Source organism: Aythya marila, assembly GCF_965140915.1.
Source record: "Aythya marila genome assembly, chromosome: 8".
Classification (NCBI taxonomy): Eukaryota; Metazoa; Chordata; class Aves; order Anseriformes; family Anatidae; genus Aythya; species Aythya marila.
Genome location: NC_139049.1, coordinates 19,128,605 through 19,141,598, shown reverse-complemented (window position 1 = coordinate 19,141,598; position 12,994 = coordinate 19,128,605). Strand labels below are relative to the sequence as shown.

At 35.9% G+C, this 12,994-nt stretch overlaps 1 protein-coding gene across 3 annotated transcripts in view; it reads left to right on the top strand.

The window, feature by feature from the left end:
• The window catches only part of ADGRL2 (adhesion G protein-coupled receptor L2), a 392,820-nt gene that overhangs the window by 241,784 nt on the left and 138,042 nt on the right, over positions 1 to 12,994 (top strand). Inside the window, exon 1 of one of the 3 annotated variants that reach the window (XM_082765658.1) lies at positions 12,426 to 12,611. The exons of the other annotated variants lie outside the window; for them this stretch is intronic. The gene's annotated coding sequence lies outside the window, so the exon portion shown is untranslated. Of the gene's footprint in view, positions 1 to 12,425; positions 12,612 to 12,994 lie in introns of those variants that run through there. 3 annotated transcript variants of the gene reach the window in all.

The following is a 12,994-nucleotide window of genomic DNA, read 5'->3' as shown; positions in this document are numbered from 1 at the left end:
TTACCTGGTGCTGGAAGAGAGGATAATCTCTCCATAATGTTAGATTTTTTTTCCTGCTTTCTCTCTTTCCTCATTCTTTCCGTCATTTGAAAAGGTGTACAATGGTATCTGCTAATAACTGGTTGTGGATCCAACTGCTACAGATATTCCAGCAGCAAGGAAGAGCTCTGTATGCAGCAATCATCGTCTTGAAGTGAACGCCTCAAATTTGTCCTACATTTGTCCTGTGTAATGCATGTAACCTTACTAGAATATCATAAGTCTGTTTCTACTTTTTTTTTTTTTTCTCCAATTGTTCAGTATGAACTTTAAAGGTTGTATTTTGGAGATTATTATTCCAGCAAAAAATTATTATTCCAGCAAAAATTAAACCCTTACTTTTTATTTTATGAGTATTCTTCATAAATCTAATGACATTGCTTGTAAACAAGAGGGATTTGGCCGTATTAGAGAAACAAAAATACTGGTGTGCTTTTGTTCTTTCCGTGTTAGAAGAAAAATTAACAGCGCCTGATGTCTTCTTTTTTTTGATGGTACATGATCAGCTACGATGAAGACTTAATTTTGGTCTGCTTAATATTTATAGCTTCATTCATTGAAACTTTTTCCCATTTATGTTTAAGGGATTTTTGTCTATAAAGTTTGTTTCTGTAAAGAACAAACTTAAGATATTTTAAGGTAGGGTAACGTGTTTTGGAAGAAAAGTTGTTTTCATCCAACTAAATGAAACTACATTGTTACTTCATAATTTGGTATTTAGTATTAGAGACTTTGATTTTTGAGATAAACTTAACCGTTTAGTTCAACTGATTTCTAAGCTTTGGTGGAGTGCATTTGTAATCATATCCAACAATGGCATTGGGTTTTGTCTTGCAGCAGTAAATAGAAGGAGGTATGCTGCTGTTTGTTTTGTTGTGTTAGGGAGATGCATTAGATAGGTTGAATTTGTTTTCTTGTTTGTGGGGTTCTTTCATTTCTGTTTGGTTCTGGGTAAGCAGAGGATTTTTTAAAAAATTGATTGTATTTTATTTTTTCCTCTGAAAGGATTTAAGTGGCTTTGATAAAGAAACCTGTGTATTTTGATATAGGAAAAACTAAAGCTGAATGCTTAGCTTCTTTGAGGGACAAAAACAGGCGGTGGAATGGAAGGGGGAAGACTGTTTTTATATTAACTCTTTATCTGATAACATTTGAGAAAGATTTCTGAGGGAATTTTAATTTCTTTAAAATAATGACTGATCATTTGGGTTTCTGTGCCAGCTATTACCCACATTTTTCACATATTTTCGCTAATTCTCCTTACTACCTGCAGAGGGAGCTTGTATATGAGATAATCAGAGTAATCAAGGCATTCAGGGCTGAATTGTTTCCAGTAAGTACAATTTTCTTTTGCTGTGCATTCTCTGTTATTCAGGGCAAGAAATCCTCTGCAAGGGAACTTTTAAAAAGATTCTACATGAGTAGCAGTAAACAACAAAAGGCAAAAAATTTAAGTTGTTAGTAAGCGAGAGCTGACATTATAAATACCTATTTGTATTTTGAAAAGTGCCTTTCTATTGAAAGTGTAAAAAGGAACTGAGCAAAACAATTCTTGCATGCAGAGGTACAAGAAAACAGTTTTGCTGCTCTGTGTGACGGGAAGCAGATTTCAGTTGCATAAACTGTCTTCTCTGATTCTGAAAATGTCATGTCAGTGTGAGAGAGACAGCACAGTGCTCTAAGGGCTCAGTACCTCTTGTGCAGAGCAGTGTGCTAGCCAAAAAGCGATAGGTAAGTCTTTTCTATTTATGCAAGCAGTCTTATGAATCATAATCAAGCTGATTGCAGATGCAAGGTTAACAGTTAAATTTGCTTTTTCTGTATTTTAAAATATAAAAAGGTGAATGATTCTATCCTAGTATAATTGATGATTTTATACAATTGTACGTAAGCAGGCAAACAGTGGAAAGGATTGCTGGCGTAAGTTTTTAAGAAAAATATGGGGAAGAAAGAACAAGGAGTATCAGAACGTAAGTTTATTTGCAAATAGTAATTTAAACATAATGTGAAGAATCAGAAATACTTTAGTGATTTTCTTTAACACAAATGAAATGATCTGGTGCATTGCAGGTTTTATAATTTGTATTACAGTGATTTGGATCGTGAAAATATGTGATCCTTCAAAAAAAGTTGAGACCTTTTCAATGAAGAAAACAATAGAGCTTTGTTTGTTGAACAAGAAGCATAATTGACGATACATGAATTTTGTGCTATTTATCTCTGGAAAAGTGGCGGCAATCATTTTACTTTAAAATATTTCAGTAAATTTAAAGATGATTTGCTATAATGCTGCTAGGAAATAAAGCAGTATGCATGCACATTCCATAAAACAGATGCAGCTCTCTGTAATGTGCTCTCCTGGAATAGATTATGCCACATAAATTGGTCCAAGAGTTGATTTTTTTTTAAATTTTATTTTAGTTTGGTTTTGTTAGTTTAAGTTAGCAGAACTTTAAGCTGAACATATTCATCCTAACATGGTTTTAGTGTTTTAGTTTGGATTCTCTTTTTAAACACCAGGAAAGTTTACCATATCTAAAAGAGCAGCAACTCAGTGTCGATTTATTATTTATACTGGCTAATCCTTGCTAATGTGAAAAGTCAGCTTGTTATTGTAACACCAAATGGCCCTCTAAGTAGGGAAACAGTTAAGTAGATCTCCTGTAATAGGTTGTTGTCTAATAAAGAGATTTATGGTATTGGCAAGGGCTATTGTATAGGTATTACCCTCTCACAGCATGATCATGTATTATCTTAACAACTCAGTGCCACGTTTATGTTGAACATTTTCATAACAGGGTAAGAATATTAGCCACAGCAATTACACTCCAATAGGATTATAATAGTAAGACTTACAGAAAATATATAAATGTCTTTTACAGAGATTTTGATAGGTATTGGGAGTTGAAAAGTTGCATCGTGCTTCTTGCGTGGGAGAATACTGTTGTATTAGCCATGATGAAGAAAGAGAGATTTCTTAATTTAATCTTGCTGAGGAATTATGGGGAGGCAATGGACATAATCTTTCTTTACGCAATGCATCTTTTTCTGTCCCTGCAAGGTAAGGATGTTTCAGAAATTCAGTTCAGTGGAGACTGCCGTATTATACAAAAATCAAGACGTATATGTAACTTTAATTCTTTTGTGAGGATAATACAGCTGGGATTAAGATGCATTCTTTTGCAGCCTTGTATTTTGAAGGTAGAACAGTGATAATTTACTTGCTATGTTGGAAGAACCTACGTGAATAAAATCATATTCCTTCATTTTAACAATAGCGTTACACACATTTTCTGTTTCACTGGGGCCATTTTTTTAATGGTGGTAAGCAACTCAACTTCTTTTAAAAATGATTACAATCAACAAAAGTGACAATAATGTCATACTTGTACAGTTTTCATGTAAGTGACATTCAAGCTGTTCCTTAACAAAAATTCCATCTGCTTAAAAAAAAAAAAAAAAAAAGTGAGACATTAATACTCACTCACTTGGCAGAAGCAGTGTTCCAGCCACATTTAGTAAAACTAATTATGTTTTATCAATAAAAAACACTTGGGGGAAATGACTGAACAAAATACTTTGGGTTCTACAGGCATTTATGCATAACTGCGTTAAGTGTAACAGAAGTTGGAATGGCTAAAAGTAACTAAACAGCCTTACATTTTAAGATGATACCTTGAGATACAATTCAATAAATATTGGAATAATAAGTGTTTAAGCAAACGTACCTTTTTCTCTATTGTACTTTAACAAAAATAATAATTAGGATTATTCCAGTTTAAGACAATGTATAAGATAACTACTACTATTGTAGAAGAACTTTCCAATATATGTTCCATGTATTGTACACATCCACGATTAGTATTAGCTAAATTTGTAAGACATGTTTCCTAGATGTTTGGAACTAATTCTATGTATAAGACAATGTGGAAAGATTCTGTGACCAGCTGTCTTAAATTGTTATTGACTACCAGAAAGTAGAGGAAAGATGCACCTGTTTATATTGACAAGAAATACTCCACTTCTTATGGAAGTGCTGATAGAAAGTAATGTTGCACACAGGTTTGAGTGTTTTCTGGTGGATTACTAGAAAATAGCGGAGAACTCAAAACTACATTAAGCAATGAATATTCAAAGCTTTAATTGTAATCATTATAGCACTGTATGACTTACCTGTCATCAGTATTTTGTACATGTTGTATATACACAACCAGAGCAAAATCTGGAGCTTGGTCTTTAGTCTTGTATTCAGAACAAGAATTATAACTGATGAATGTTTTCAGTTTTAGAAAAACTCCTGTAGGTTCTTCGATTGGCTTCATGTTTCATTCATTTTGAGCTGTGGAAAACGATTGTATCTTTTGTCTGTAAGTAAAAAGCAAACACAAAAGGATGAATGTTACCCCCTGATGAATGTGGAGCTCCAACCGATTTAAGAGTGTGAACCGTGACTGCATTGTTGAGGGCAGAGCTTGGCTTGTAGATGCCAACTAAGAAAAAGCAAATACTTAGAATAAAAGGAAGAATAACGAATAAAAAATTAATAACAGGTAAAACAAATTTTTCAATAGTTTAGGAAATTATAAATCTAATATTTAAACTATTAAAATATGTTACAGTGCATTTGCTTTAGAAAGCTTTCTTAGTGATACATGTGTATAATGCTCTAGGAGACAATCTGTGTTTGAAAGAGAAAAATATATGTGGAAGTACTCTTGATTAAATTGTTATCCATTTGCTCTCTTAAACCATTTTTTGAGTATACACACGTAACTATAAGATGAAGATTTGCCTTTTTTTTTTTTTTTTTTCTGTATAAATCCCATAAAGAATGGTTTCTTAAAATTAGTATTCTTCTGTTTGCGGAACAGTAAATTAAAGCACAAATCCACACTTTAGTCATTTTATTTGTAGCATGCATTAAAAATGAAGCCACACTAAGTCATACTTAACTGCTTGTGGACAGCTAACCCTGGGATAAGTGTTTTTTTTCCCTTTTTTGTTGATCTTTATTATTATTATTACTCTCTGTTTGGAACAACGGTGTTGTTATGACTAACAAAGCTTTTGTATTTGGCAAATGGAACACAAGTAATCAGTAGTTCTTGGCTCATGACTGAAAAATCTGCCAAACAGAGCCCTTAAAAACAGTCTAACTTTTGAAATATACCTGTGAATGAAATTCTTCATTACACTGCTGTCATCTGTATGTAATTCATATATCATCAGTGCTTCTAATGGTATTATTTCTGGTTATAGAGAGATTTACATCAGTGGACAGTAGCATAATTAGAAAGAACTGTTTAGAGCCTGCTTGTGAACATACAGCCACACAGATATTTTTTTTAGACAATATAGTGACTTTTGGTGAAATCAGTTCTTTTTCTATTACCTTTCAATTAATGGTCATTTAAATATACCAAAAAAAAATTTAGTTGAATTCTTTGTCCTGCTTTGATCTTTGTATATGTTAGACTGCCAAGATTCTATAAACAATAAGTTCTAGTTCTTGTTTATTTTTCACAGAAGTCACTTGATATATGAAATGAAAATGAATACCTTTACCTGAAATAATACTTTGTTTGTTGTAGTTTTATGTTAAAAAATGTTTATTGAAATTCCTGCACATTAATTGAAGGAAAGTCAAATAAATGAAAGGTCTGCTAGCAGATAGCCAATGCATTATTGATGCTTTTTATATATATATATATATATATATATATATATATATATATATATATATAAACCAATGCACCAAATAAAGCTGAAGAATTAATATTATTAAAACTAATCTATAGGGAATTTGTGAAAAATACCAGGAGTAATGGGAAAATTTGCTGCTGCTTCAGTGCAGCAGTTTGTACACTTACACAGTTTGTACAACTGTTTGCATGACTTCCGTACAGTTGAGAGAGGTTATTAATGTCTTCTAAATCACTTAATTTTAGCCATTATTTAAGTTACATAGAAGAACAGCTGCTTAGGCCTAGTACATGTAGGAAATACTAGGTGCTGCCAAAACAACTTCTAAAACAGAATCACAGAATTTCTGGGTTGGAAGAGACCTCAAGATCATCGAGTCCAACCTCGGACCTAACACTAACAGTTTACATATAAACATAACAACTATGTAATTTAAACATAGGATTGATAATATGTAAATTAAAAAATGCATTTAATTATGCTCTGTGGAATTTTTTAGGTTCACAAATGGTATGAAGAAGTATTGTGCTCTGAGATGTGTGGTTTATTTAGTAGAGTCCATCTGACTGTTGAACAAGTTGTTTCTTTCTTAAAATAGTAATGAAAATATTTGAATGCACAAGATGTTTTAATCCAAAGAAAAAACAGTGTGTCTTTTTTATTGTAGTCTGGAGATTAGAGCTTTCTGGGGACCTTGTCTGATGCTTAACTCTTGTCATCTTCCTTGAAGTGCTAGTCCCTGTCATGGCTGCCCTGCAGGTCTCTGGGAATGTACGAGTCCTTTTGTGCTCTAAAGCCAAATGCAGGGCTGGATTTCAGTTGCTTCATAGTAAAACAGAGGTGTACTTACTACTAAAAACAGAGGCGTAATTACTACTAATTCAGCTAATCATCAGGAACTGGAGGTAGTCCCATCTGCCCTTCACCTCAAAAATTAGCTCAAAAATTTTTCATGATGCAAAAATACAGTCTCTGTGAGATGAAACATTGGTGTCTTGTGTGAGCTGTCTTCCGATGAAGATACTCGGAACCCAGGTTTTGTCCTTTTTCTGTTATTCACAGACAAAAAGTCAAAATCTCCATTTTAATGAAGATATTTCAAAGAACAGATGGGCTTAGAAAGGCATTGTATTTCCTTACATGCTCCTTCCTTTTAAACACGGGAACCCTTAGGCTATAAATTAGAGTGCTTTACCCTGTGTAGCTGATCTCGGTCTGCCCACTAGCAAGAAGAGTTAAGTGGAAAAAAAAAAAAAAAGTTGTAAATGAGCTTGGTGGTTTCGTGCTTTTCAGTCTGTGGTTATCTTATGTCCCCCTCATGTCCTGTTTTTGTCAATATTTTCCTTTCACCTAAGAACTATAGCAAGTGAGAGGAAAAGTAAGTTGAAAGAATGTAATTATGCCAGAGATGCATTTTTGTGTGGGAACCTTTATAGTGTCTTCATGTAAATGAAATTCACTATGGAAACCATAAGAGCACTTCTGAGCAGAAGGGTTTATCCTGTGCTTCATGGGAAACACCAGTTTGCTTATCTCTTTTCCCGGAAACTGTACACACACGTACAGAGGCTGGAGCTTGTCTCTGACCATTCTCCAGGGCTGCAGATGAGCTATGGAGGGGACTCTTGAGGCGTTGATGGAGGGGTCTCAGGCGATGGAGTGTGGGAGTCTGTGCACTTTTATGAACATGCAGAAATTAGAGCTACCTCAGTGGATAATTGTGTTTTGCATTTTTTATTTTTTCTTGGTGTTTTTTTTTTTTTTTTTGTTTTGTTTTGTTTTGTTTTGTTTTTCCTCTTGGCATATTCTCAGGCATGCTCATTGGCATTCAGACTTTATCTGAATGCTTACTTCTGGAGAAGGAACAGTCAATGTAACAGATTTTAAATCAGAAAATCCTCAAGGCTATATTGACAAACAATGCAGCATGGTTGTCCTGGTTTCAGTTAGGACAGAGTTAATTTTCTTCCTAGTAGCTGGTAGAATGCTATGTTTTGGCTTAGGATGAGAAGAGTGCTGATAACACCCCAATGTTTTAATTGTTGCAGAGCAGTGCTTACCCCAAGCCAAGGATGTCTCAGCTTCTTGCTCTGTCCTGCCAACGGGCAGGCTAGCGGTGCAGCAAGAGCTGGGAGGGGACAGACCCAGGACAGGTGACCCAAACTAGCCAAAGGGGTATTCCATACCATCTGACGTCATGCTAAACAATATATAGGGGTGGCTAGCTGGGGGAGAGGGGCCGGACTGCTCGGGGTTAGGCTGGGCATCGGTCAGCGGGTGGTGAGCAATTGTGTTGTGCATCACTTGTTTGTACACATTATTATTAGTAGTATTATTATCATCATTGTTGTTATTATTATTATTATTATTTTCCTGTCTTAATAAACTGTCTTTATCTCAACTTACGGGCTTTACTTTCCCGTTTCTCTCCTCCATCCCAGAGAGGGAGGGGGGAGGATGAGCGAACGGCTGTGTGGTGTTTAGCTGCTGTCTGGGTTAAACCACTACAATGGTGTATGGCCCTGTGCTGCAGCCTGGGCACTAACTGCTCTCGGCTTTGCTGGTTGGGCTCTGGAATTGGTCCTGAGGACCACAGTCTTTATTTCTTAACCTGGAACGAGGAGTAATGTAGATGAATTTATTTCAAAGACTTCATATTTGTTAGCTTTGTCAAAGGTTCTTGTAGGATTTTAAAATGTTCTGCAATGTTTGTTATTTTTAAAAATTAATCATCTTGTTGAATAGTGTTTCCCAATCATCTTGAATTATTGATGTTTTGGTCCTTAGTAGAAGGTCAGTGATACTTTTCCTCCCAGACAACAGCCTGTTCAACCCCAGTTTAATGAGTTACATCTCCGTATCTGTAAGAGAATGACAACATGAAAGAATCTCATAATTATGGCTTACTGAATGGGGCTCAAAATGAAAAATGTCAAATAGACTTTTGTGTAAGCCCAGGCTTTAAGAAATCAGTGCTTGGTAAATGCTGAAGCAATTGCTGTTTGAATTTGGAGCTGCTGGTGGACTAGAGGAATGCAACATTCACTACTATGTTTAAATATTTGAAAGCATTTAGCTGAATATATTTTTATTCTCAACTATCTTAAACTATTCTTAGAGATTGTAGTTTTCATAAATATTATTTGAAAGTGAATGAAAATAGAAGAAAAATTTGAACAATAATTGAATGTCTGCTCAGAAATGTGTGTATGCTTGAGTATGTCTGTCTGCGTATTTATTAATACAGTATTTTTTCTTTAAGAAAATATAAAGTGTCCACTATATTATGTGATAAAACCATGCAACAGAGCAGGAGAAGAGATGCTTTTCCAGAGCCACAGACAAAGGTCATGGCCAGCCAGGAGGAGCCTTGTTTCCTTTGTCCTGTTCTCAGCCAGCTGGTCTGTGTGTGCACGCCTTCCAGTTAGTAAATAACAGCACTGCGGAAAAGCTAACAAGTGGTATTTACTTAACAGTCCTAAAGTAATACCGTAAAATTGAAATTGTTTTCGATTTTTGGTGACCAGAAGCCATTGTGGTGAAACATCTGGCTGTTGAAATCATACGCTGTGCTTGCTGTAGGCTCTTCTTGTATTTTACACCATACTAATTTTGATTTAGATACTTTTATTTTTAGAAGATCTGTAAAATTGCTATTTTTAGGTGAAAAACAGCAGATCACCTTTTGAGTAAAGAGGCATTAAAACAAAACAGCAAATTCTAGGGAGCATGTTGATAACCAGTCAGGTGGAGTGCTCTGCCAGGCCTTGCTCTGCCACTTCTTGCATATCGGAAAAAATGGGCCTTTTTTGCCTTTTCTTCTGTTTTCATCTGTTATTCCTCCTCTTACCTCTTTTTATCTTTTCCCAGAAATTAAATCTCAGTTCAGCCCAATAGTGACCCATAAATAAACTGCACATATATTACTATTATGGCCTCTTCTGGACTTGATTTTTTTAAAACAACAATCTTACCCAGAATCTGCAGTAGATGTGTTGAAACTGGTCGGCTGTTTTTTTATTCTTCTGGCACTGTGAAATCATCAGTCATTTATAGCATATGATTGCTTGCAGAACAACAAATGTTTCTAAATAGTTGTATGCAGGTACACATGCAAGCATGCATCTCATTTTGCGCTCATGCCGGCCTTTCCAGTAACATCTAGTGTGAACGTTAGCTTTCTGTCTCCACGTTCCTTACTGCTTTGACTTGTCCTTCAAGTGGAGTGTGGCTTCTGGTGTGGACTGGCGGATAACAAAGCTCATGGCTGCAGGTAGCATGTCTTGTGCTTAAATTCATTTTTGTGTGTTGGGTCATGAAAGCATGGTACCGTTCCTCGGTGCCAGCAGTCAGCTCGAAGGAGGAGGCATTACACTTGGATATTCTACACGTGCAACTTGTTCCCTTTGTGCACTGCTCTGCGTGCTTCCAGTTCCCTGTCAGCTTGCGACTCTTCACTGTCATTCTTTCCTTGCTCTCTCAACCACTGCTGCACCTCGCGTGTCCCCTCCTGTGGTCCTGCCTCCACATAGTCAGGGCCCAGGTATGGGTCTCCCCTCAGGCTTTCCCTTCCATCAGCTTCTTCCCCCTCTGTGCTGCCACCGCCTGTGGAGCTGGCTGGGGGGGATGCCATTTTCAGCTTTGCCAACTCCCTTTGTTTTTCTTCTCTTTTTCTTCTTTTTCTGTGGCTTCACAGCATGGCTCTCACTGGCTTCTGATGAGTAATATCAGTACAGGGCCATCTACCTGTCAGAGGTTTCCTCGTGCCTTGGGTTAAGTGCCTGCAATGCAGAGGGCTGGGTAGTGTTATTCAGTGCTACAAATTCTAAATATTTAAGTCCATGGAGCACCACTTAGATCAGCGTGCCTTTCCAAGCATCTCTGTAGCTTGCATGACTTGTTTTGCGCATTAAATAGATCTTTGGGCAAGCTGTGAAATACAGTGATCTAGGTAAAATTTGGAGTTTTTCAGGTTGCTGAATTAGAAGTGGGTAGAAAAGCATGTGTTTTCCAAATGGGAACAGCTCCTCTTAAATTTACCTCATGTCTGCTGAGCTGTCAGCTACTCTGTCACTGCTAGTGTTGTAATGGAAGGCTTAAAAATGTATTCATGAAAACGGGATTTTGTTGAATTTCAAATAAATTGTTATTTTTGTTAAAAATAGCAGATCAGACCAGAAGGTTAGACTGTCTTCAAAGAGTCTGTAAAAATATGCTTAAGACCCAATTCTGTTCTTTGCTATGACAAGAGAAGATGACTTGTAAATTGCCTTACATGAAAGTGAGTTTGATTTAAAGTATTAATAAAATCTAAATTTGTGCGTTCTTGCTGTGGGGACTGAAGATTTTAATTTAGTGGAATGCCAGAACAGTTTTTTTGTGCTCGGTTTGATGAGTGTTGTGTGAGAATTCCATCTTACTAAATTAGGGCAGACATATATATTACACAGTTTACAAACTGTTATGATTAAAATCTGTTAAATTTCATATTTAATATTCAATCGTCTTTGAGCAAAAGTGTTACCTAGATTTCTCCTCAGCACTGTTAAAATGGATGAAATAGCAAACGTTAATCTGAGAATGAGCGGAAAGCCCCGCCTGGGCTTTGAGAGGGCAGTGAGATCCCTGTGGCAGCCGTAAGCGCCCAGGATGCGCATGGGGCTGGTGCATGGCAGAGTGGGTGTGAGGGTGCTGGCTGGGGAGCAGCCTCAAGGGAAGTCCTGTGTCAGAATCGTCTTTCACTGTGCTGAAGAAAAACGGTAAGAATTTATCGCTTTAATATAAAGCTGTGTTCTTACAGGCAGCGAACAGTGATTTAAACATTTTTTTATTTTAAAATGATAATCTGAAAGTCAAAGTGTGTTTGAGAAAAAAGAATTTGTGAACTGTGTGTGGGAATTGTAGGCACAGACCTCAGCATAAAGAAACCATCAGTCCAAGGAAATAATAGATACTAAATGTACTTACATGTTATTTTAAGCTTTTGCCATCAGTCCCGAAATTATTATTATTATTATTTTTATTTATTTCCTGGCTACGCCTAGCTTCAGCCCTAGTCGCAGATATTTTAAAACCTGATAGCATCAAAAGGTCCTGAGTACTAGTTGTCAAGTGCTGTGCTGGCATTGCTGCTGTCTTTTATTATCTTACTACTTTGATTTTCTTAATCTCTCTTATAACGTGTCAAATAAGAATGTCGAAGATGTCAGGAGAATATGACGATAGTCATTTTTTCTAGAGCAATGTTTTGACATAAAAATAATGTTAAAACAATCATGTTTAAGCAGTTCATAATGCAAAAATGGGAAGATTCATTACTAATTAAAAAGAAAGGCAAATTAAATGTATTCTACATGCTTACTTGATCCAGTTTGGCATTCTCTCTTATCTCTACGTACATTGATACAAACTTCATTTTGCTGCTTTACTATTAAATGATAATACCGGTTGGAATACGACTGTTTCATTCAGTGTGTAGTAAGGGTGATTGGCAGGCTCTGTTATTCAGCTGTCCACAGCTGAGCTGCAGGGGTTGAGCTGCGCTGGCAGGGCTGTGTGTAAAAGTTTCTGCCGTGTTTGCCAACTGTGCTCTTGGCTCCAGCTGACATTACACGGCTCTCGATTCCAAAGCCTACTTGTTAGCCAAACTCTCCCTAAAAAATTATTCTGGAGTTGCTAATTAAATAAAACCTTTGATGTTTATTTTATGTCATAGAAAGACATGCATTTTTTCACAGTAGATTCTGCTTTGGTAGAAATACATTTTATTTATTTATTTATTTATTTTTTTAAAAAAAGGATTAAAAAGCTGTAATTGGTATTAGCAAAGAAATTAACTCTTGGAAACATATTGGGAGCTTCGGTTTCTTGTAAGTATTTAAATCATGTGATTTTACCAGGTTCTTCCCTGAAATTCTTTGCATGCATACATTTTTGTTTATTTTTCAAGTATTTTAAAAATTGTTCTACTAGAGATGATAACTGCATCTGGTATGTAATTCCACTGATTTTTTTCCCCATAAGCTAAAGTTATCAGTTGCACTGTAAAGGTATAATTTATGCCAAACCAGTCTAGAAGCTTTTTCAGAAGACTGATAACAACTGCTTTTATACATATTGCTATGTAAAATGCTTATTAATGTTAGCAGATGTTGCACTTTAATCCCCCAGAATGATTGTTTGGTAGCAGCAGGAGATTTATTAAGCTTGAGTTGTGTGAAATTGTGTGTGCATAAGCTGCTATTTAGATTGT